Here is a 24,836-nt window from a genome sequence, read left to right on the forward strand (position 1 = left end):
TGAGTAGTAATCCATTGTGTAGACGTACCACATTTTCTGTATCCATTCTTTTGTTGAAGGGCATCTGGGTTCTTTCCAGCTCCTGGTTATTATAAATAAGGCTGCTATGAACATAGTGGTCCATATGTCTTTGTAGTATGTTAGAGCATCTTTTGAGTATATTTTCAGGGGAGGTATAGCTGTTCCTCAGGTAGAGGAATGTCTAATTTCCCGAGGAACCTCCAGACTGATTTTCAAAGTGGTTGTACCAGTTTGCAATTCCACCAACCATGGAATAGTGTTCCTCTTTCTCCACATTCTCTCCAGCATCTGCTGTAACCTGAGTTTTTGATCTTAGCCATTCCCTCTGGTGTGAGGGAGAATCTCCATGTCTGTTTCTACAACTCCATTTCTACAATAAAATTTGATACACATGTGTAATTTTCCTTAGAGAACACTACTGCTACTAAAGAGGAATAAGAGGCATTTACATTATATATTCATGAAATGGGTGTGTAGGATTACCACATAAAACCCAAAGTAGAGCAGACAACAGCATGACAAGAACTGAATAACAGGGAATTACAACCTGCTATGATCAATAGTATACATGAATTGTGAGTCTCTCTCTCTCTCTCTCTCTCTCTCTCTCTCTCTCTCTCTCTCTCTCTCTCTCTTTCTCTCTCTTCCTCTGTCTCTCTGTCTCTCTGTCTCTGTCTCTGTCTCTCTGTCTCTGTCTCTCTGTCTCTGTCTCTCTCTCTCTGTGTGTGTGTATGTGTGTGTGTGTGTTAATTAGGTAACAAATATAAGTAGGTATGTTCATGCATCTATTTAACTCACTTTTGAGCAAACAAACCTGTTTATTTCATGTCAATATTTTCTGTTTTAATTCAATTTTCTAATACACACTAGGTTTGTGGGAAAGAGAAAATTTTAGTTGAGAAAAGTCCTAAATCAGATATGCCTGTGGAAAAATATATGGGATATTTTCTTCATAGTTGATTGAGGTGAAGGCATGAAACCCACTGTGGGTAGTGGCACAACTGGGCAGGTGGACTGCATAGAAAAGATATCTGAACTATCCATGGGAAGCAAGCAAGTCAGCTCTCATCCCACTATGATCTTTGATTTACTTGCTACCTCCAGGTTCCTTCCTTCACTTCTTGCCTTGACTTCCCTCAGTGAAGAAAGTTCCTTTGGGAGTTAACAAAATTCATATAAAACTTTACTCATCAAGCCACTTTTGGGCCACATCAACAGAAAAGTAATTGACATTGATACTCTTCTCAAGTGTTTGTATACATTACAATACATATTTGAATTTTCAAATTCATTCCAAGGGTATGAGTACATTTGAGGATAAGGGAACTTGTTTATATGTATTTTAGGTCCCAGCTTGAGGGTCTGATATAATATATCTGGTTCATTCATTTTTTTCTTCAAGGAGCTTCCATTTGATGGGCATGATGCTTGTCCTAGGAGCAGATTCTAACAGCTACTGCTTGAACTATTTCTGTAGAGCAGACAGAATATTTTGGATAGTAATAATTAAGTAAAACTTGCAGTTAATAAAAATAAGATTCAAAATATACTGAACTTTTCAGGCTATGACATAGTAGAGCTGGGCTACGACTCACGCAGATAGATTTGCCACACGTAGGGAACACATCATCAAGCAAGGATCGAACCATGGTTTCAGATTTTTTTTAATCTTGTTAATTCTCACTAGAAAGAGGTGAGCAACCAAGCAGTGTGTGCCTTTTGCTTGCCTGTTTCTAACTGCATTTTGCTTCCATCCTTTTGCTGAATTGCCTAGAGGAACACAGATGGAGGTTCTGTCAATCATGTCCGTGTGACCAAATATGGGATTGAAAGCAGAAAGCAAGGGAGCAGAGCAGCAGACAGGATTGTACACTTCTGACCTCAGAGTCTGTTGCTCAGTTCGAAATGTCACAACTTATTACTCCACTGATTTTTCTCCAGAAGCAAAATAAGCTCTAGAAGGGAAATTACCCAACTGTTTTCTATAAGAACTTGCGAAATGAGCATGAAGACAGTTGCTGGAACGAGAGAAAATCTCATCTATAAATACACCCATCTCATGCCATACATTTATCCATTACAACACTACTCCCTATCCTGGTGACTTACAACGTCTGTGGCTTTAGCCTAGTCAGGAAGCTTAATCCAATAAAGAAGTACAGAAGTGAAGGAACATAGCATTGAAGGTCATAAGTATTCCACAGAAAGTATCATGCAACAATTGGAAAGCAAGTAACCAAGGATGGATGGTCCCCTTCTAGCATGTTGATTTCAGAAAGAGAGTTTCAGTGGGGTATCACTCAGGTCAGATTTTAAGAATTTTTTAAAGAAAGTAGGTATACTAGAGAAAAAAGATGTGAGACAGAGGAGGGAAACCCATGTCAACTTTCAGAATTCTTAGCATCCTGAAGCATCAAAAAACCAGAAGGCAGAAAATGCCAAAAAAGGGGGGTGGGGAGGTCACATGAAACTTCACAGTAAGACCAGGCACACAAATGAGTCTGTAATTCACAAAAAAGCAAGTAAAATGCATAGAAAGCTGAAAAATCATAAATTATTTGTAAAATAATTCTATAGCTACCATACAAAATTGAAAAGAGAAACAATTAAAGATTGGTAATGAAGAAGTGCCCTTAAAGTACAGTACTGCAGTGTGAATCTTTTTCCTTTTATCACATAGATATCAATGGAGAAAAACATAAATAAAAAAAAGATCAATCAGATAGACACAGAGTTTTAGGAAGTGAAAGGGGTGCCCTTTCAAGTCAGGGTGGAGCAAAGATTTATCATTAATATTTTACACCACACTTGAATGGTTATCTGGCAAACAAAATTGGAATAAAACCTCATGAACAGGTAGAAGATATTAATTTTAAATAGAAATATACTTAAGCATCTTTCCCTGTTGACATAAAATTGTCACAAAAGTAACTTACAGGATAAACACTTATTTGATTCAAAATTTCAGGTTGCAGTTTTTCATCATGGGGAAACCAAGATGTAGGAATATGGAACAGATAGTAATGCCACACCCAGACTCAAAATCAGAGAACAATGGATTTGTTCACATGCGCTAATGTTCAACTAATATTTTAAATCTTGATACAATCTCAGGGTTTCTATTCATAGAATGATACCATCACAGTGGGTAGTTCTTTTCACCTCACCTATGGCAATCTCAATTCCCCACAGGCCAATCTAATCTAGAAAAATCCTCATTAAAATCCCCCTCCCAAGTGCATTCTATCCTGTGTCAAGTTGACAATTACAACTAACCATTATAAAGTCTATGTTATACTTAATGAAGAAAAGCAAAATCATAAAGTCACTTTAGAAAGCAGTTTCATAGTTTATTGTGAAGATATGTATGTTCTTACCATGTGATTCAGCTACTGTACTCCCATCTCAAGAGAAATGAAAGTGGGTCTATATGAAGAATGAAAATTTCCATGTTAAATTTAATTCACTAAACACTGGAAACATTCAATTTGTCATTCTGCTGTTGAGGGATATAGAACTGAAGGGAGGCTCTACTGTGAAGGCCACATAGCCACTTAAAGATGAGCTTTGGTTATATGTGTTTGCATGGATAAATCTCAAATATAATCAGAAAATTGAATAGGTTTATACAGTGGTTTCTGAACAATTCTGAGTATGTGTCATATTGGAAATGAAAAAAGCTATAAGATACTGTCAAAAGGAGAAAATCATCTTAGAATAAAGTGGACTGGATGGAAAAGCTTGTAGCTCTGGCAAGACTTAGTCCAGTGCTGTCAAATATCAGGCTAACACATGACTTAATGTGTATATGTGTTAACAAATTTAAGCTTTGGGTTGGAGAGATGGCTCAGCAGTTAAGAGGTTAAGAGCACTGTCTACTATTCCAGAGGACCTGAGTTAGATTTCCAGCAACCACATGCTGGCTCACAAACATCTGTAATGGGCTTCCAATTCCCTCTGCTGGTTTGTCTGAAGTCAGTGACAGTGTACCCACATACATGAAATAAATGAATCTTTAAAAAAAATCCAAAGTTTAGCTTTGGCAAAACTTTGGTAAAACTGTTGTCAATAGCTCATCATCTTTACACTATGAAGCAGTGGTGGAATTCTGCAATACTTCAATATTTAATCTTTTTTATAACCTATTTTTGTGGTAGATGATTACACATTTCTCAGAAATCATAACTAAAATATTACACTTGTATTTCTAAATCTCACAAATGAGCTTAAAACGTCCCTCACAATACTTCACCAAATCAGTTCTTACAAGGCTTCAATTCCATAGAAATACTCATGGGTTCTTAAGTTCACTGGGTTAATAATGAAATTGAAGGTCAAATATTGAAGTATTCAGGTTGTCTCCTATTTCTAGACTTTTGCTGACTCTGAGCATATGTGTGAATCTAAATCACTTTTCTGTTGCATATGGTCAGCATAAGTCTACAATTTAAAAGAGTAAATGGTGCCTTAGAATTGAATGCAGTATAATAGTTTAAGAGATTCTAATATACTTCTGTGAATTTATAAATTCCTAATAGTACAACAAGGTAAGGATTGTCTCCTTTTATCTGTAGATTTAGATTCTGTCTTTCCTTCTGTAACATCTTTGCTTGCAGTTTAACACATTATATATCTTTCTCTCTAATTCCATGTTTTCATCTGAAAAAGGAAACATGACTTTAGTCATCATCTTTTTCCTGGATAAGTAACTAATTTACTTTGCCCTTCTTTCATTGATGGTGACATTTTGGGGGGCCCTAATTTCTCATTTGATGTTAGCAGATACGACTTACCACTTCCAGTGTACTGAACAGTCATCTCTACCTGTTGTCCAGTGAGGATATGCAATCCCCATGGATCCACTGGACACCTCTGAGAATATTTTAGCAATGCTGAGTTTAAGTGTCCCTACTGATTTTTTCTCCAAACTCAACAATGTTTAAGAAGGAAAAATGTGAGTACCTAGTATTTTAAATTTTCTTTTTAGAGAAAATGGGAAGACTATTTAACATGCTATTTTCTCTTCTTATATTAGAATATACCATACACATAGGAATAATTGTAACCATTGAAATTACCTACTATTTATACCAATAAAGACAGAGAGGCATTACCTGAGGTGAAAACCTACTAGCTCAGCCATGTAACTTTCTTAATTTTATACAAAATATCTGTTTACAAGACTGATTCTACAATTAAACTACTAGGTCTTTAGAAATTTCTATCTATGTAATTCTACAGAGTGAATCTAACTTTCTCTTGAGTTCCTCCAAACCAAAGAGGGATCCTTAGCTCTGGTTTCTATAATTATGTTTTATGTTTCCTGTAGCTGCTTTTCTGTCATTTTGGCAAGCCGATAGATAGATAGATAGATAGATAGATAGATAGATAGATAGATAGATAGGCAGACAGAAAGTGGCAGAGACACAGAGACAGAGACAGAGAGATAGAAGAGGGAGAGAGAAAGAGGAAGAGGGAAAAAAGGTACTATTGAAGGCAATTGTTTATATAAGTAGTTCTTATACACACTTGACTGGCTGAATCATATCTCCTTCATGGTATGTATGTGGGGTCTCCAAGCCAAGTAAATAGGGGCCAAACCATTTTACCTTTTTGGTGAGGTAGCTCAAGTACACCCAGCTGGTTTTGCCTCAGGACACGGAGCAATGACCATAAGATCTCTTCTAAGCCTTAAAGTACGCTGCAACTTTCCATTCTTTAGCATTCTTACCTATGGAGGATTTTATAAGCACACTAACTTCATCTCTTCAGCACACACTTAGGTGCATCTGACAAATGCGCGTGCACACACACACACACACACACGTGTACACACACACACACACAAATCAAAAGTCTTGTACCAAATAAATACTGATTGTGATCATTGAAGCATTGGCTGGCTATTTCATTATTAAATATTTAAATGTAAATAAAGCATTGAAGAACAGATCATATAATCTAAAGTCAGATCCGTTTACAAAACTTGGTATTTCAGGTGACTTTTAATCTAAGAATTTAGGATATATGACAGCAGATTTCTGCAAGTTCCACAACTGATGCATGGACCCATTTACAGGGTGACTAGCAGAGATTTATAGCTGTCATCTGATTAAGAAAAACCTACTGGTTTCTGTAGAAAATCTCCACACATAGAACTGAGAAATAGTTCCGTAAGAAATTACAACTGCTGTCTTCATCTCTTGCCTTTGTTCAGTGAACATCTTTTTCTACTAAAAACAACAAAACAATAGTCTTTCCAAGTCCTGTCACTGATTAATTTTTCATCTTCCTTGTAAAGTTGAGAATTTCATCAAATTTATTAATTCCAAAACAAAATATTACTTATATTCCAAGTCTGTGTCTTTTAAATAGTTATTCAAATGGACAAAGCTAGGCAAGAATTGCAATTTAATTTCCAATGCCCACCAAAACATCAATGTTCCTTAGAGGAGCTCGTGAGGAAGTGACTAGGGCTACAGTTTGATTATTGTTTTCAAAGCCACAACCAAAGAATAAAATGGTTCCTTACTATATAGCTAAGCCCTAGTTTCTCATAAGTTGGCAAGTTTCTTATAAATGGCACATGCAAATGACTATTACAGAAAGGATGTTTATATGTATAACTGGATTTTTAAATTAATTGTAAATCTTTAGTTTTAATACATTTAATTAAAATTATATAAATTCTTCCCTAACCTTTCTTCCTTCCAGACTTCCACACTTCTCTACCATCTAATTTTTCCATATCACTCACTTTAATTGACAGCCTCATTTTCTTAGATATTTATTTCTATACACACATGCAAATATATAAGTATAACTTACTGGGTTTATTTTTCCATGTATATGGTTTCATGGCTGACCATTTTGGACTGGATTACCAATAACAGAGCTCATTGGCGGAAGTGGCTAATTTTCCTTCTCTCACCCAACATTAGTCGCCTGTAGTTCATTGTCTAGGGATAGGGCCCAGTGAGATTTCTGCATCAGCATGTCTATTGGTATTGTCATTATACATATCTTGGATTTTGTTTATGTAGCCATATTTTATGATCCACAATCAGAGTTCCTGATATTCTGACACTTACAATCTGCTTGACTCATCATTCTCAGTGTTCCCTGAACCACAATTGCAAGAACTGTGAAGTAGGTGTATCCACTGGGGCTGTGGCATTTACAATGTGGTGCTCTCTGCACTGCTTTCAGTTGTATTTTTCAATGATGTTCTCCATTTGCTATAAAGAAAGGCTTCTCTGAGGAAGATTGGTAGCTGTATTTATCTGTGGGTAATAGGAGAAGCTTTAATATGTAATTAGAAATAATTCTATTAGGGCAAGGTGTTAGCAAGAGATTCCCTTCTAAAAGTATCTTCCCTTCCCTTGGTATGTATTGTTAGTTTTGATGAGTGCTGAGTTAATGATATAGTAGGAGGAGATAATCGTGGGAATATATCATATTTTACTAACTGAAATATACATGTTTGTATGTATGATCTCTCTACAGTCATAAGCTCTGAAAATATGGTTACTATGTGGCTCCAGCCTAGTCTGGTCCCAGATGAAATATCTCCAGTGCAGCTATAAAAGCCAGCAGAGCCTAGTTTCATGGCCAAGAACAATACAGAAGTTTCACAAGAGGCAAAAGCATGTATCTCTCTCTGTCTTCTGTAATTATCTCTTTGGCATGATGGATACATGCTGGCTCCCTGAGGAACAAGAATAATTCCCTGAGAATGTAATCAAAGCTGGTCAGGGTGAGCCAAAGCTAGTGATGGGAATGCAGTTCCTTTATCTCCTCCATAATGACTTAAATTGCGTTGTTAAATACAGCCAATGTGACCTCTGTTCTGAGAATGTACTTTCCAAGTCTGCTTGTTGCTGATTTTGTGAACTTGCCTTTCAAATCGATTACTAATGTTTGAGGTACCAGGCTCAAATGTAATTAAAGTTAGAATCAAACTTTGATCCTCTAACATTCTGTGCTACTTCCAAGACTTGAATTTCCTGCATTAGTGTTAAACTGGAATGTGTTGTTAATTATGTGAGTATTACATAGTAAAGAGTCATCACTCTTCAGTTTCAACTTTAATCACAAAGTGCCTGCTTGACACTCAGATGAAAGAAAGAGAAGCTGGAAGTGTTCCTCAGGGTGCACTTAGACCAGCTTTTACAACCTCTCATATGAATATTAAGTCTGCAAGCATTTTCTGCTTGGATGCATTTCTTTCATTCATTCATTCATTCATTCATTCATTCATTCATTTTTTCTTTCTTTCTTTCTTTCTCTCTTTCTTTTTCTTCTTTTTGTTTATTTGTTTGTTTAGTTTCTCTTTTTTGTCTACTCTCACTGTTAATTTTCCTTTTAAAATAATATCCTGTAATTATTGGTTGATTCCTTTTTTGTGGTAGGAGCTGAAGTTAAAATAATACATGTATCACAAGAAAACAATAATTATAAATAGCATTTGTTATGCAAATTTGTAGTTCTGAAGAAAACATGACATTTGGGAAATAGTGATTTTATTTTACAAAAAGATCCATAGAGGACATGGAAATTATTCTGTAAAAATGTCATCAGTGTAGTTGCAAATATTTAACTAGGAGGCAGAGAGATAATGCAGAGGGAAAAGATCTGAGACTGTGTTTGCAGTCATTATATATTCAATTTTATTGTTTATTTCCAAAATAAATTCCAAGGACATATGAGGTAATTTTAGCTAGTTACAAAAATGATACTAAATTATATTTATTGGGAGATGAAAACATAACCTCTTCAAGGATAACTACGGAGCATTCAATCTGAAAAAGCAGTGAGCACCTAAGGTATATGACTGGGTTTCAGTAAAGAAAGATGTATTTTAAAAAAGGAGCAGGGGAGCTGGTGTATATTCCTCTGTGAGTGTGTGTGTGTGTGTGTGTGTGTGTGTGTGTGTGTGTGTTTGTGTGTGTGTGTATGTGCTTGTATGTATTTAGATCAATATGTGTATGCGGAGGACATAGAACAACCATAAAGTAATTTTCCTCAAAAGGCCAACCACTTTAAATTTTGAGCATCAATTAGGCTAAGATGGCTAGCCATTGAGCCCTGGGGATCTTCTTCCTTTTCTTTCTTTCTTCTTCTTCCTTCCTCCTTCCTCCTTCCTCCTTCCTCCTTCCTCCTTCCTCCTTCCTCCTTCCTCCTTCCTCCTTCCTCCTTCTAGGGGATCTGCCATAGACCTGAGATAATAATCATACACCTCCAAGTCTGGCCTTTTAATATGGGATTTGAAGATCAAACTATGACACTCAATCTTGGTATACATGCACTTTATTGACCATGCTATATCCTCAGTCAAGCCAATTTCATGCATACATATAAAAATACATGCATGTTTACATACATAAATACTTACGTAAACATATATGTATGTTTATATTTTATATATTTCTTTATATATATTTTTACTATACATGCACACACATATATATGTATATATATGTATGTGTATTATATATGTATGTATATTATATATGTATGTATATTTTACATATGTGTATATATATATGTATTATGTATATATATATGTGTGTGTGTGGGTGTGTGTGTGTACATTCCTGGTTACTCTGGACACTACACATATGTGTACCATGTGTATTCTTGCTTCCTTTGGTGGCTAGCATAAGACATCAGAGCTCCTGTAACTGAATTGTGAGTCAGCATATGGGTTCAGGTAATTGAACCAATGTTCTCCACAACATCATGAAGTGTTCTTACACACTAAGATATTGCTCTAGCACCATATTCTTAATACAAATATTCCCTAAAATTACAGGATATGTTTTATACTAATCTAATTTTTATTTTTCAAAACACAAATATGTCAATGTGTAATTGACTAATCTATATGGTTTCAAATGCTTCATTCAATAATTCAGTTCTCCATGCAGCTTGGTCTTTTTCAAAGTAAAGGATACAACTTAAAGTAGAAGGCTGTGAACTTCAAGTACTCAGTAGAATAAGTGAATTAAAATATTAAGGATAGTTTTGTAATTTTAAAAGTTGGAATTTGAGTTGTGATTAAATTAATTCAAATAAAATATTCTGACTACTGTTGTGCATTTTCAATTGCTAATTTTTGCCAAAATTTGGTTCTTGTATTTGACATTTTAGAAAGGAGAGAAAATAACTTTTCTCATATATAAAATATTGGCATGTTTTAATTTAACTTTAGTTCACAATTTCCTGAATTCTACTTATTTATTTTTTCATGGTACATATTGTTTAATAAATTCCATTGAATGATTATTTAATATAAATATATTTTGAAAATAACATAGTGTGAAATACAAAGCCATATCATATCACTATGTCATCTCAAGAAAATCATGTAATTTCGCTGGTCCTCAAATCATTTCTTAATAAAACTTTTTGCCTGGACTATTGTCAATATACAGGACAACGTCAAGGAAGCATAGAGGGTACAGTCCTACATTAGAAGCGAGGAGACTATACATATTCACCAGCTTTGTTAGATGTTTCCTCTATTCTTTCCACACTAGAAAATAAGCAGCAAGAGTTCAACCACAATGGTATATGTGCCATAATTTATTCCATTTACTTATTGTACAGTATATGCTTTATCAGGTTGGTTTTTAATTTTTTTAAAAAAATATTGGATGAAGTCAACAGTCACCACTATGTGCTTACTGTAGAGAAATGTGTATTTATATTTAGAATATGAAAGACTTAGAACTGTACTGTTATTCCTTGATATTTTGTCTAGAAAAGTATCACACATAGGGAAAGGGTTCACTGTGGAAAGAATATTTCATAAGAGTATGGCACTATTTCATGAACTTAGGTTGAGCCACTAAGACTACATTAAGCTATTTAAGACTAGTCTTTCCTAGTCTCCTCTTTTTCTTTACTCATTCCTGGTATTTGTAGAAATTTCTCTTACTACTCCCTAACCCACGATTGCTTTATAGAACAATATAGCAGTTCTATAAATATTTATGACTCCCAATTTCAGATATTAGTGATTGGAATATGTATGGAAGCAGATGCTAGTAGGACTAATTTGACTGTCTTAGCAGAATGCAATATAAGATTTGTTTTGTCCAGTGTCTAATCCAGGCTTACATGGAAACAACTTTCAGAAAAATGTAAACATGTGAGTTATAATCAACTCATAAATCAATCATCACAGACAAATCTAATAGTAATTGATTTCAAATGCAGTAATAACTAATTGAAAACATGTACCCTTTATCCCTTATATTGTTCTAGAATTTGTAGTGGGTACCTTTTAAAACGTTTAAGCTTGCTGTGAAGGAATTACTATCTGTGCTACATTTCAGAGGATTGAAACAAAGCAATTACACAGTCAACTTTGACCCTCAAAACACTGAGCAATGATGGGAATGAGCTTGTACTATGACCACTGGAAGTGTCTGATCCATTCTCAGAAGATCCATGATACTTTGATTGTCCATGCAATTGCTTTAAAGTGTCAAACAAATTTGATTTTAACAATCAGGACTCTATAATAAAACATACCTAGGACTCTTCTGCCTTAGAAGAAATCTAAAGACAAAACTTTGTTTACTGAAAGTCTGAATTAGTGAGTGACAAACCTTTGAGTAATAGATGCTTGTTGTACTGATCACAGACACTGGTTCCACATTGTAAAGGTAGAAAGAAGGGTTAATCTGGGCCTTGCCAAGGATGATATTTTTAGATATGGAAGAAATGCAGCTTTCTATTCATGTACTCTCCAAGAAACTGATTTTTTAGATAACCATTTTCTCTGAATGATGATACACCAGGAAGACATAATTCATCCTGCAAAACTGTACTTAACTGTAAATTTCCATCTTTTTGTATGAAAATGTGAAAATAACTATTACCTGCCAGTCTTGCAAAATTGAATATATTATCTAGTAAAAGCACCAATATATCTGAATAGGTATCATGCTGTTGGGTTTAGTTTGCTTGAGCAGTATTCACATAAAATGAAGCTGAAGATCTTTACATGAAGTGTTAAATGCTTACTTCCTGTCTCTCAAATATTGTCATGATTGTAATTCTACTTTTTTAATTCTCTCTCTCTCTCTCTCTCTCTCTCTCTCTCTCTCTTCCTCTGTGTGTGTGTGTGTGTGTGTGTGTGTGTGTAAGAAAAACAGAGGAAGAGGGAGAGAGAGAGAGAGAGAGAGAGAGAGAGAGAGAGAGAGAGAGAGATGAGTGAACACATGTAAGTGTGTGTTTACACACACATGTGCTGGTATGGACATGAGTGTTAAAGAGTAAGAAGGCCAGAGGACAATCTCTGGGTCAGGTCTATCATTATTTCCCATTTCTCTGGATGGATAGACTGGGATTATAAACTTCTACTACCGCATCAAGCTTTTATGTAGGTTCTGGGATAGGCTATTGAGATTGTCCAGAAAAAATTTGACACAGTAGCCATCCCTGCAGTCTTAAAATGGTACCTTTAAAATAATAAAAGAGCTCTAGAATATACTACAAGAGTGAAATGCACTATCTCCAAAGATGTCTAATCAGAATATTAATGATTATATGTTAATGTTCTATATGATCTCAGCTATGGATGTTTAGTCTGAATTCCCCCACATGGAGCAATTAATAAAAAGTTTTGGAGGGGTATCCATATCAACAATAAGGTAAAAGTGAGCTTTAACAATTTAAATAAACATATAATATCCACCCAACAAGGCATATATCCCTTCGTGGCATTTTTTGCATTTTACTACTATAATACAAACATCCATCTTTCTGCAGTTTCCTCACAAATGTATTATTATTTCTCTACAAATGTATATAAAACATACATAAAAATCATGCTTGAGTTTTCCTTATTTCTTTTACTTCATCTATATAGGTATGATCAATAATGTTTTGTGCTCTTCTCTATTAATCAACTCTTGCATTAATTGTGCTCTTTAATCCAATCAAAAGCCTCACATAACAACTAATGGAGGATCTTACAAAATCAAGCACAAAATAAATATTATTTTAACTTAAAATATTATTCTCTGTGTTTTAGGTAATTATTGTGCAAATTATTCACACGGACTAATAAACTAAGCAAGGATGCGCCTTTCAGCTATCATGATTTCTCCATAAACCACAAATGAAAAACTATTTTTAAAAGAATTAAAAAGTACTTTAGCATTGTTAGCAGAATGTCACAAACTGTCAACTAGCTCTTAGATTCTACCAGATGTGTTTGACAGGAAAAGGAAAATAAGCTTCCAGATATGTATAGGCATGCTTGCCCGCCTTCCAATCAGAGTGTGCAATTGCTTGGCTTAAAATCAGGGACCTGTAAAGCAGAATAATTGATTGAGTATGACGACAGGCATTGCCAAGACTTTTGAAGCCTCTTCAGGCTCCATAATAAAACACATATAACAATGTCTGGGCACAAACCTGACACTCAACAATTAGGTTTCATGAACTGAAAACTGCCATGTTCTGTTCTCAGTATTATAGTTCAGCTCTGGCAGATGGAGTAGGGATAAAATAACATACGTAATTAAAATCAATACAGGTTTATCAACATCAAACACATATATAAAAGGAAGTAAAAAATAAGTAAGGAAAAAATTTCAAATTATATATTTCCCACATCTATACTCCAGTTTAAAAATCTGTAAGAATTGGGAGCCTCCAACAAACCACAGCTGGTTTGCAAAGTAGTAATAAATTACATCAGAAAAATCTATACAAAAGGAAGCAGTGATTAAGGAACAAATCTTATACTAACTGTTGAAACAAAACAGAAAGTAGTTATTTGGGCACTGGAAAAATAGGAGAAACTTGCAGTGGTTGAAATAAGGAAATGAGTGCAACTATAGCAAGAAAATATTAGGGGAATGCTAGATGGCACAGCACACCATGCAGCCTCACAAGACCTTATTTAGTTCTTCTTAGAGAGATGATTTGTTTACTGAGCTATGTCACCACTCTGAATCATTGAAAGTGTGTTATGGATTTAAAAATGAACAATAACAGATAGAAAAGCAAGCTGACCTTACAGGTATCAGAAGACAAGGAATGCACATGATGAAAGATATCAGCATACTCATATGGATAGACTCTATATCTGTGTAAAATCAGAGGTATTTTAATATGTAGTTGGAAAAGACTTTAGTTCAAATGAAGCACATACTTTTTATCTTGCTCCTTAAATACAGCATTTTTAAAAGTTGTTCTCTAGAATTGCACTGAAATGATCATTTAGGTATATTTAATAAATAATAAGTGGAGTGCTAGTGGTTGATGAAAATGATAGGAAATTTATGAAAAACCTAGAACAGAATGAAGGAAAGGTAGTCACAAACTAACAGGAGATCAAAGTACAAAACAGAAGGAAGGGAGAAATTATAAAATGACAACAGGCTAAGAGTGTTTGTAAGAATTACAAAGGTCAAATGCCTCCTGTCTAAAGGAATTATGGGAAAAGTGTAGAACAGACACTGAAGGAAAGGCCATGCAGAGGGTGCTCTACCTGGACATCCTTCACATATACAGACTCCAAAGCCAGACACCATTGCTGATGCCAAGAATCATTAGAAATGTCTCTTAAGAGGCTCTGCCAGAGCCTGACAAAGTGGTAGATGCTCACATCCAACCATTGGTCTGAGAACAGGGACCCCCAGTGGAGGAGTTACAGAAAGGACTGAAGGAGCTGAAGGGCTTTGTTACACCATAGGAAGAACAACAATATCAACCAGAGCACCCGGGATGTAAAACACCAACCAAAAAGTACACATGGAGGGAAGCATGGCTCCAGTTGCATATGTAGCAGAAGATGTCCTTTTTGAGCATCAATTGGAGGATAGTCCCTTGGTCTTGTGAAGGCTAGATTCCCCAGTATAGGAGGTGAGGTAGGATTGGGTTGGTGGTAGGGGGAGTAATCTCATAGAAGCAAGTGTAGGGGGATTCTGAAGGGGAACCAGGAAAGGTTCCCCTTTCATTTAAACTGTAAAGACATAACATTTCCAATTTAAAAAAAAGTAAAATGAGGAAAAATAAATAAAAAGAAAAAGAAAGATTGTGAAAAAAAGAAAATACACATTGTAAATAAACCAAATAATCCTAACGGGATAAGATGAGGAGATGTAACTCATGCAAAAATCTGTAGTTTCACAGAAACTGTTTTCCTTAATACTAGAAACCACAGCACAGTTTTCAGTGCATACATAAGCATCTATATACTCAGTCATTTTTCTACATAATAAAGAAACCAAGAATGCCTAGATGTGTATTTCATCAATATTTTTGAGATTTTAATTCCCATTGTAAAACATCAGGATATTTAAGACCCACTAAAGATTATTCAAAAAGAAATTTCAAAATATAGCTCTAAAAAATGCAGATAATTTTAGAGTTTCAGAAGGAAACAACAGAGAAAAAAATATTCATAGGAAATATTTGCTGAGGTGAATTAAGCCATGGCTGTGGAAATACAGAGCCTGTTCATTAAGCAAGATAAAGTTTAGAAAATGAAAGAAAACAAAAGAGACAAAAGACTCATAATTAAAAATGACTGCAAACTCTCTTTAACATAGCAATGATCAGCTAGATTGTGTGGCATTAATAACAAAAATTGAAACACTTGACCAGTTTAATCTTACCCTTACAATAGTGTTTATAGCAAGTGGGTTCCCAGGGTAGGATATTGCACATACAATAATGTCAGATGATAAAGATGACAAATTCACTTTGAGGTAAATCAGAGAGACTCACTTGCCCTAAGGCACCAAGGTGCTGCGTAAGCACCTTTTTCTCATCCTTCTCTTTTTCTTTTATTTTTTATTATTATTTAATTTTTTTATTCAGTCCTACTGTTGCCCTCTTCCTGGTCCCCTTTCTCACAGTTCCTCATAACATTACTCCTCCCATCTATCTCTAAGAGGATGTTGCCCACTCACTCTCTTCCCCTCCAAAGTTTCCCACTCCCTGTGGCCTCAAGTCTCCAAAGGGTTAGGCAGAGAAGTGGTGGAGAATTGTGTTAAATTCTACTACATGTACTCGACACTATTCCTTTTAATCTAAGCTTTATTTAAACATCCTATGATGATATTATTACTGTGAATGAGTGAAATCATATGGGAACATCATTTTGGTCTCTTCCTAGTAGGGGTAGAACACTTTCCTTCTGCCTGCAACAATGGAGTAAGGATTTCTCATGGGAGCCCCATTGTTTCATGAACTTCTAAGGCAGCCTGAATAACTGCTGCAAGAGGAACTCCAGATAATCCAACAGACCTTGAAAGACATACTTGAGGGAAGGAATGAGGTACAACTATTCAAAGGAGAGTGCCTCCTCCCTAACACAGCAAGAAGGCAGTAAATGATTCAGGATAGGATTTGTGTTCATTGGTATCAATGTGAGGCCTGAGACTATGGACTGGGAACTCTTTTGCTACTGGTGAGGAAAGGATCATTCATTTGCATGTCACATTCATACCAAACATCCCCGGCTGCCTTGTTCTGATCAATTGCAGGGATTGGACAAACAGAGGAGATGAGAGAAAAAAGAAATGAAAGACACCCAGGCACAAATGCAGAAAAGCTGATGTGGAGAACTTACCACCTGCAGCCAGAAACCTCAGTTAAGTTTAGTTAATGTATTTGAATCAAGGAGGAAGATTCATTGAACAAGTAGGCAGGTTTAGCAGTCTCTGTAGGAGGTCTCTGTAGGGGAGCAATTTGAGGCTGGCGACATCCAAGAGAAGAAAGCTGGCAGACAGTTTCTTCACAAGCTGTCAGTATTTGCACAGGCCTAGAAAGATCTTCATGGGGGAGGGTTTTTAACTTCCCCTTGGGTTCTTGACATGGCTATGATTTTGGCAACAACCTACATTCAATAAGAAATTCATCTGCTCTCAAAACCTGTTTATAGCATCAGGCTGTTTATCTATGTTTTTACACTGCAGATTGTATTCCCCTCCTGCTCCACCCTCTGACTTTTCCACATCCTGTACTTCCTCTCTGCCCCCTGGCTCTATGAGAATGTCTCCACTCTCCAGTGTCACCCCACCAGACCTCTAAACTCCTTGGAGCCTCCAGTCTCTTGAAAGTTGCATCTTCTGTGATTGAACCCAGACCTAGAAGTCCGCTGCGGTATATGTGGTGGGGGCCTTATGTCAGCTATTGCATGCTGTCTAGTTGTTGATCTTGTGTCTGAGAGATCTTGGCCGTCCAGATTAAGTAAGACTGCTGGTCTTATAGGGTTGCCCTCCTTCTCAGATCTTCCAGCTTTTCCCTCATTCAACCACAGGGGTCAGCAGCTTCTGTCCATTGGTTGCCCAAAAATATCTGCATCAGACTCTTTCAACTATTTGTTGGGTATTTCAGAGGCTCAGTAAGAAGGTCAGGCCTTGGAACCTTCCCTTGAGCTCGATCTCACTTTGGACCTGTCCTTGGACCTTCATTTCCTCAGACTCTTCTCCATTTCCATCCTTGTAGCTGTTTCAGACAGAAACAATTATGGGTCAGAGTTTTGCCTGTGAGATAGCAACCGGATCGCACATTTGTTGCTCTGTCTTTCTACTGGAAATGGGCTGTAAGTGTTCCCTCTGTCCACTGTAGGGAATTTCATCTAGGATCCCTACCCTTGAGTCCTGAGAGTGTTTTTTACATATTTTTTAAATTGTCTATAGGGCACATAGGTGTATGAATGTATGCAAGTATGTTTGCTCATACAGGTACAAGTTGGGGCAAAGGTTGACCTATGAATGTCTCTGTCAATCTCTTCCCCACCTCATTCCCTCTGTCTTCCCCCCTTATCCCTCTTTTTCTCTCTCCTTTCCTCCCACGTCACTTTTTTCTTTCCTTCTTTCCTTTCTTCCTTCCTTTCTTCTGTATTTGGTAGCCTCTCATTAAACCCTTATTTCATAATTTGGGCTAAGAAAGTAGGTCAGTGAACCCTCAGGATCCACTTATCTTTATACTCAGCACCAGGGTGAAAAGCACATGCTTTCACACATAATGCTTTTTGTTTGATTTCATTTTTTTTAAGAAAACATATAGGGATCCAGACATAGTTTCCATGTCTTGCACTAAGTACATTTTACTGACCAAACTATCTCACCAGTCCCCTTATTTTTAAAATCAGCTAGTAAACACCTTTGTTCATTAGGCCCAATAGTCTTCTCGCAAATGGTTTTCTTTGCCAATTTCAGATCTTACAATGAGTCAAATATACTGAGTTGACAACAGGAAGGAAGACTTGTCAGAGGTCCTAGCCATAATAGTTGCCTGAAGGGACAGGCATCCAAGAGCAAACAACAGAGAACAAGGACAGAAAAGGTGAAGTGGAAACAAGACAAGATGCAACGGAATCAATAGCTACATCATGAGAAGAATTTAAGGACTGTGCTAAGCCTAAAGATAAGTATCTGGATACCCAAGGCTTATGGCTATAACACTAGCTAACATGACATTCATTGCTTTTACTGATGCCTGCTAGGAAAAGCTGAGGAGGTTAGTAGTTGAAAGGTATAGGACCATTGGCAATTAGCTACAAGAGGATAACCTTGAAACTTGTGTCAGGGCTGGAGTGATTAGTCTTCAAGTCTGTCCACGGAACCCCACAGTATTTGGCACATGAGGTGCAACAACTAATTACCCACAATAGTGGTGCTAATTCTTGTGCATTCATGATCTTCATCCTATTTGATCTCCTCCATGGTATATTTATCACTATTTATGGAAGATGTCACTAGACAATGCTTCTGAAAGTGGCCTGCTGCCTGAAAGGAGCCTGTATCACATCTCCGTCTTCCAAGCAAGTTATTGTGATATTTAATCCCAAAAAAGTGGAGAAAATTGACAAAGGAGTTAAAACTCTCCAGTGGGAAAAAGATAGCATTTTCAACAAATGCTGCTGGTTCATGTGGAGGTCAGCTTGAAGAAGAATGCAAATCATTCTTATCTCTTTGTACAAAGCTTATGTCCAAGTAGATCAAGGACCTCCACATAAAACCAGATACACTCAAACTAGAAGAAAAAGAGGTGAAGAGCCTAGAATACCTGGGCACTGGGGAAAATTTCCTGAACAGAACATCAATGGCTTATGCTCTAAGATCAAGAATCAACAAATGGGATCTCATAAAACTGCAAAGCTTCTGTAAGGCAAAGGACACTGTCGTTAGAACCAAATGGCAACCAATAGCTTAGGAAAAGATGTCTACACATTCTACATCTGATAGAGGACTAATATCTAAAAATCTACAAAGAATTCAAGAAGAATAAGTGCCAAATAAGCCTATTAAAATGTGGTACATAGCTAAAATGTTTTTTCAGCTGAGGAATATCAACTGGCTGAGAAGTGCCTAAAGAAATGTTCAACATCTTTAGTCATAAGGGTAATGTGAATCAAAACCCTGAGATTCCACCTCACACCAGACAGAATGGCTAAGATCAAAATCTCAGGAGACAACAGATGTTGGGGAGGATGTAGAGAAAGTAAAACTTCTCCATTGTTGGTGGGATTGCAAGCTGGTACAACCACTCTGGAAATCAGTCTAAATTTCCTCAGAAAATTGGACATTGTACTACCTGAGGACCGAGCTATACAACTCCTGGGCAAAAGCTCAAATGATACTTCAACATACAACAAAGACACATGACCCATATTCATAGCAGCCTTATTTATAATCGTCAGAAGCAGAAAAGAACCCAGATGCCCTTCAACAGGAATGGATATACAAAATGTGGTCCATCTACACAATGGAGTACTATTCAGCTATGAAAAACAATGATTTCATGAAATTTATAGGCAAATGAATGGGAGTAGAAAATAGCATCCTGAGTGAGGTAAGCCAATCACAACTCTTTGAAGAGTATATAGTATGCACTCACTGATAAGTGGATATTAGCCCACAAGCTTGAATTACCCAAGATAAAATATATAGACCACCTGAAGCTCAAGAAGAAGGACAACCAAAGTGTGGACACTTCAGTCCTTTTTAAAAGGGGGAACAAAAATATTCATGAGAGGAGATATCGAGGCAAAGTTTGGAGCAGAGACTGAAGGAATGACCATTTAGAGCCTTCCGCAACTCAGCATCCAGCATATATATATATATATATATGGATATATATATGGATATATATATATGGATATATATGGATATATATATGAACTAGAAACTAGAAAATATTGTTGAAGTCAAGAAATGCATGCTGTTTGGAACCTGATATACCTTACTCCTGAGCGGCTCAGCCAGAGTGTGACAAAATCGGAAGTGAATGCTAGCAGTAAACCATTGAACTGAGAACGGGATCCCTGTTGGAGGAATTTGAGAAAGGATTGAAAGAGCTGAAGGGCTTCCAATTCCATAAGAAAAACAATACCAACTATCCTGAGATTTCAGGCAATAAATCACTACCAAAAGACTACACATGGACAGGCCCTTTGCTCCAGCTTCATATGTAGCAGAAGATGACCTTGTTGTGCATCAATGGCAAGAAAAGCCCTTGCTCTTGCCAAAGCTTGATGCCTTGTGTAGGGGAATATCAGTGTTGGGAGTCAGGAGGTGGGGTTGTTTGGGAAAGGGATCACCCTTACAGAAGAAGGGAAGGGGGATGGAATAGAGGGATTATTGAGGGGAAATCAGGAAAGGGAATAACATTTGAAATGTAAATAAAAAATATGCAGTGAAAAAAATTGGGCACAGAGCTAAACAATTAATTCTCAACTGAGCCATATCAAATGGTTGAGGAGGACCTGAACAAATGTTCAACATCTTAGTATTGGTGAAATGCAAATCAAAACACCTCTGAATTTCCACCTCATACCTGTCAGAATGTTTAAGATCAAAAACTCAGGTGACATCTGATGCTGGTGAAAATGTGGGGACAAAGGAACATTCCTCCAGTTTTGGTGGGATTGAAATCTGGTGTTTGGCTGTTTCTCAGAAAATTATATATAATATTACTTTAGGATCTTACTATCTCCTTCCTAGGCATGTACCCAAAAGTGCTCCAACATACAACATGGACAGATCCTCCACTATGTTCATAGCAGCTTTATTTATAAGAGCCAGAAGCTAGAAAGAATCCGGTTGTCCTTCAACAATGGAATGAATACAGAAAATGTGCTACATTTACACAATGGAGTTCGACTCAACTATTAAAAACACTGACTTCAAGAGATTCGTAGACAAAAAATGGAACTAGAAAATATCCTGAGTGAGGTAACCCAATCACAAAAAAACACCCATGGAATGCACTCACTGGTAAGTGGATATTAGCTCACAAGCTTGGAATACCCAAGATACAATTCACATGAAGCTCAAGAAACAGGAAGACCAAAGTGTGGATGTTTTAGTCCTTCTTAGAAGGGGAAACAAAATTCTCACAGTAGGAGGTATGGAGACAAAGTGTGGAGCAGAAACTGAAGGAAAGGCCATCTAGTGGCTGCCCTTCCTGGGAGATCCATTCCATAATCAGTCAACAAACCCAGATGCTCTTATGGATGCCAAGAAGTACATGCAGACAGGAGCCTGATATAGCTGGCTCTTTAGAGTCTCTGCCAGAGCATGACATACAAAGGAAGATGTTAGCAGCCAACCAGTGGACTAAGCATGTAGTCTCCAACTGGAGGAGTTAGAGAAAGGACTCAGGGAGCTGAAGAGGTTTGAAACACCATATTGAGAGTTCACAAGGACTAAATCACAAACCAAAGAATATACATGGAGGTACCCATTGTTCCAGCTGCATATATAGCAGAGACTGGCCTTGTTGATCATCAGTGGAAGGAGAGTCCCTTTGTCCTGTAAATGTTTGATGCCCCAGTATAGGGGATAGGAAGTTGGGAGTGAGTGGCTAGGTTGGGGAAGCAGCAGGAGGTGCGATGTTAGAGGGGGTTTCCTGAGTAGAAACTGGGAAAGGGAATAACAGTTGAAATGTAAATAAATAATCCAATAAATAAAAGGAAAGAAAAGTAACAGACTAGAATTTTTTTTGTTTAACCATGGTAACCAAGTCAGAAATGTGTTATTTAATATTCTCTAATATCAAAATTTAATCAAATATTCTTCTATTGGTATTTAATATTACCTCTATTTCAAAAATTGAGGAAGTAAATATTCACAGATTTTTACATGTATTCTAAATTAATCTCAGTTATTTTTAATTGTGTGCATGTGCATACATACATGCCTCTCTCTCTGTTTGTGTGTGTGTTTTGGTGTATTTGTGTTTCTACATGTAACATGTGACGTAATTTACACATGTGCAGGTCAGAGGTCAACTTTTCAGGAATATATACTCTTCACCCTGTTTGGAGGTAGTATTTTCCTTGTTTCCACAAGCTTCTAGTCATTCCTCATGTTTGCTTCCTGTGTTTCTGTAGAACTCATCAGATATGTATGGCACCACATCTGGTTTTTATACTTAGGTTCCAGGGATTAAATTCAGGTCACCAGATGTAGATGGCAAGTGCTATTACCCACTGAGCCCTCACTTGTTTGTTTGTGTCTTCAAATCAAAAGTGATAAGTACTTAATAATGAAGTGCAACGTGAACTAACCAATTCTTTCCTCATGGTCAGATTCAGCTTATGTCGGGGTCAGGTGTGATGTGGACCACTCATGGAACTGATTTGTTTGCTCTTTCCTATATTATCAAGCAAACAGAGTAAGATTTTCTGAATTAATACAATTCATAGCAATAAGTACACTAAGTGACATGAAACATGTTTGATAAAGTTTAAAAATGTGGATTATTGTCCTTTCAATGCCATCAGAAAAACAAATTAAATCAGAAGCCTTTGTGTAATGCCATTTGAAATACTTTTCTCACTGACAATCTGTATAGTCAATACATTTTTCAAAACCTTAGTTGCTCTCCTATGGCTGTGAAGAGGACCCATAACAAAGGCAATTCTTAAAAATAAAGTTTTTAATTGGGGACTTGCTTACAATATCCATTATCATCATGACAAGGAACCATTATGCTAGGCATGGTGCCATAGGCAGAGAGAGACCGTGGGACTGGCATGTGCTTTTGATACCTCAAAACTCAACCAATATGACACAACTCATCTAGGAGGGTCACACATCCTGATCATTTCCAAACAGTCCAACAACTGGAAACCAATGATGCAAACATACAAGCCTTTGAGTATCATGAGTGTTATTCTCATTCAAACTACTGTACTCATCCTGTTGTTTAAGTCATTAATCACTTTAATACTAATTCAAGAGGTGTGACCTTTACGTGTGATCTACATTGCAAATGACATCTGAAAATAATTTCTCACCAGTATATATGTAGCCTTTTTAACTTATTCTATTACAGCCTTGCTTTATGCTCTGCTTTCCAGGTTCCCTAAACAATTCCTCTATCCTTGGGGTTTTCTAAGGTACGGAGCAGTATGGAACTGCAGGTGCGGAATACATGCCTACAGTAGATAAATTAAATACATGCCTACAACAGATAAATTAAATACATGCCTACAACAGATAAATTAAAATTCGCGGAAAGAGGCAAGTGAAGTGTACAAATTATGGGTGCTTCTAAACCTTAAAAGACAGGCTGAAATCTGCTGCTGAATTTAGAGTTCTGTTTGGTGCTTATACTCCCTGACTACAGACCAGGATCTAAACTGCGTTAATTGCCTTTCCTTCAGGAGGAAGGAAGCTATGGAAAAGTAGCAATGGTTTTAAAAATGAAAACAGGCAAACAAATAAACAAAAACAGAGATTTAAATGAGCCCAGCTGGTAAAGTCAATCACCAGGAGAAAACAAAAGAAACAAAATTTACACCATAAAATTCTCAGACTCCCTCACCTTTTTAAAAGGTTTTGAGCATGCGAAGTAGGAGTACATGTTAGGACACTTATAGATCGCAGTGTAAGAGCCTGAGCAGCTGATGTAAACGCACTTGTCCTTCTTCAATAATGGGCTCAAAACTGAAGTGAAAGCTTAAAATCAAAAATGAAAATTTCCAATTAGAAATTATCCACCATACCCAGGGCAATTCCTGAGAGCTTTAAAATGTTAGTTTATTATCAACAAAACGTAAGTCTCTTTAGTCAAATAAACAAATGTTTCCACATGCAAGGAAATCAAAGACTGAAAAAAGAAGAGTCCCTTTCTGAATAAACAAGCACGTAGAAACTTGTCAAGCCTGCCCAATATCACTGAGTCACCAGTGGAACTACAGTTGCCACCTATTGTCCTTGCTCCAATCCTAGTAGTGAAAGGGAGGGTGAACAGCTTTGCAACATTTTTTTCTTTGCTACAAACACTTTTATTGGATATTTTCTTTATTTGTATTTCAAACGTTATCCTCTTTTGTGGTTTCCCCTTTGAAACCCTCTATCACACCCCCTCCCCCTGCTTCTGTGAGGGTGCTACATTACCCACCCACCAACTCCCTCCTGCCTTAGTTCCTGGCATTTCCCTACACTAGGACATCGAGCCTTCACAGGAGCAAGGGCTCCTCCTCCCACTGATGCCAGAAATGCCATCCTCTGATACATATGCAGCTGGAGCCATGGGTCTGTCCATGTGTACTCTTTGATTGGTGGTTTAGTCCCTGTGAGGTCTGGAGCGTCTGCTTGGTTGATGTTGTTCTTCATTTGGGTTGCAAACCCCTCCAGCTACTTCAGTCCTTTCTGTAACTCCTCCATTGTGGACCCCGTGTTCACTCCAATTGTTGTCTGTGAACATCCACCTCTGTATTTGTCAGGCTCTGACAGAGCCTCTCAGAAGACAAGTATATCAGGCTCCTGCCACCTAGCAGTTCTTGGCATCTGTCATATTTCTTCTGTGACACTGATCATTAA

Source organism: Rattus norvegicus, chromosome 13 (genome assembly GCF_021556685.1).
Source record: "Rattus norvegicus strain SHRSP/BbbUtx chromosome 13, alternate assembly SHRSP_T2T, whole genome shotgun sequence".
In the NCBI taxonomy this organism is placed as follows: Eukaryota; Metazoa; Chordata; class Mammalia; order Rodentia; family Muridae; genus Rattus; species Rattus norvegicus.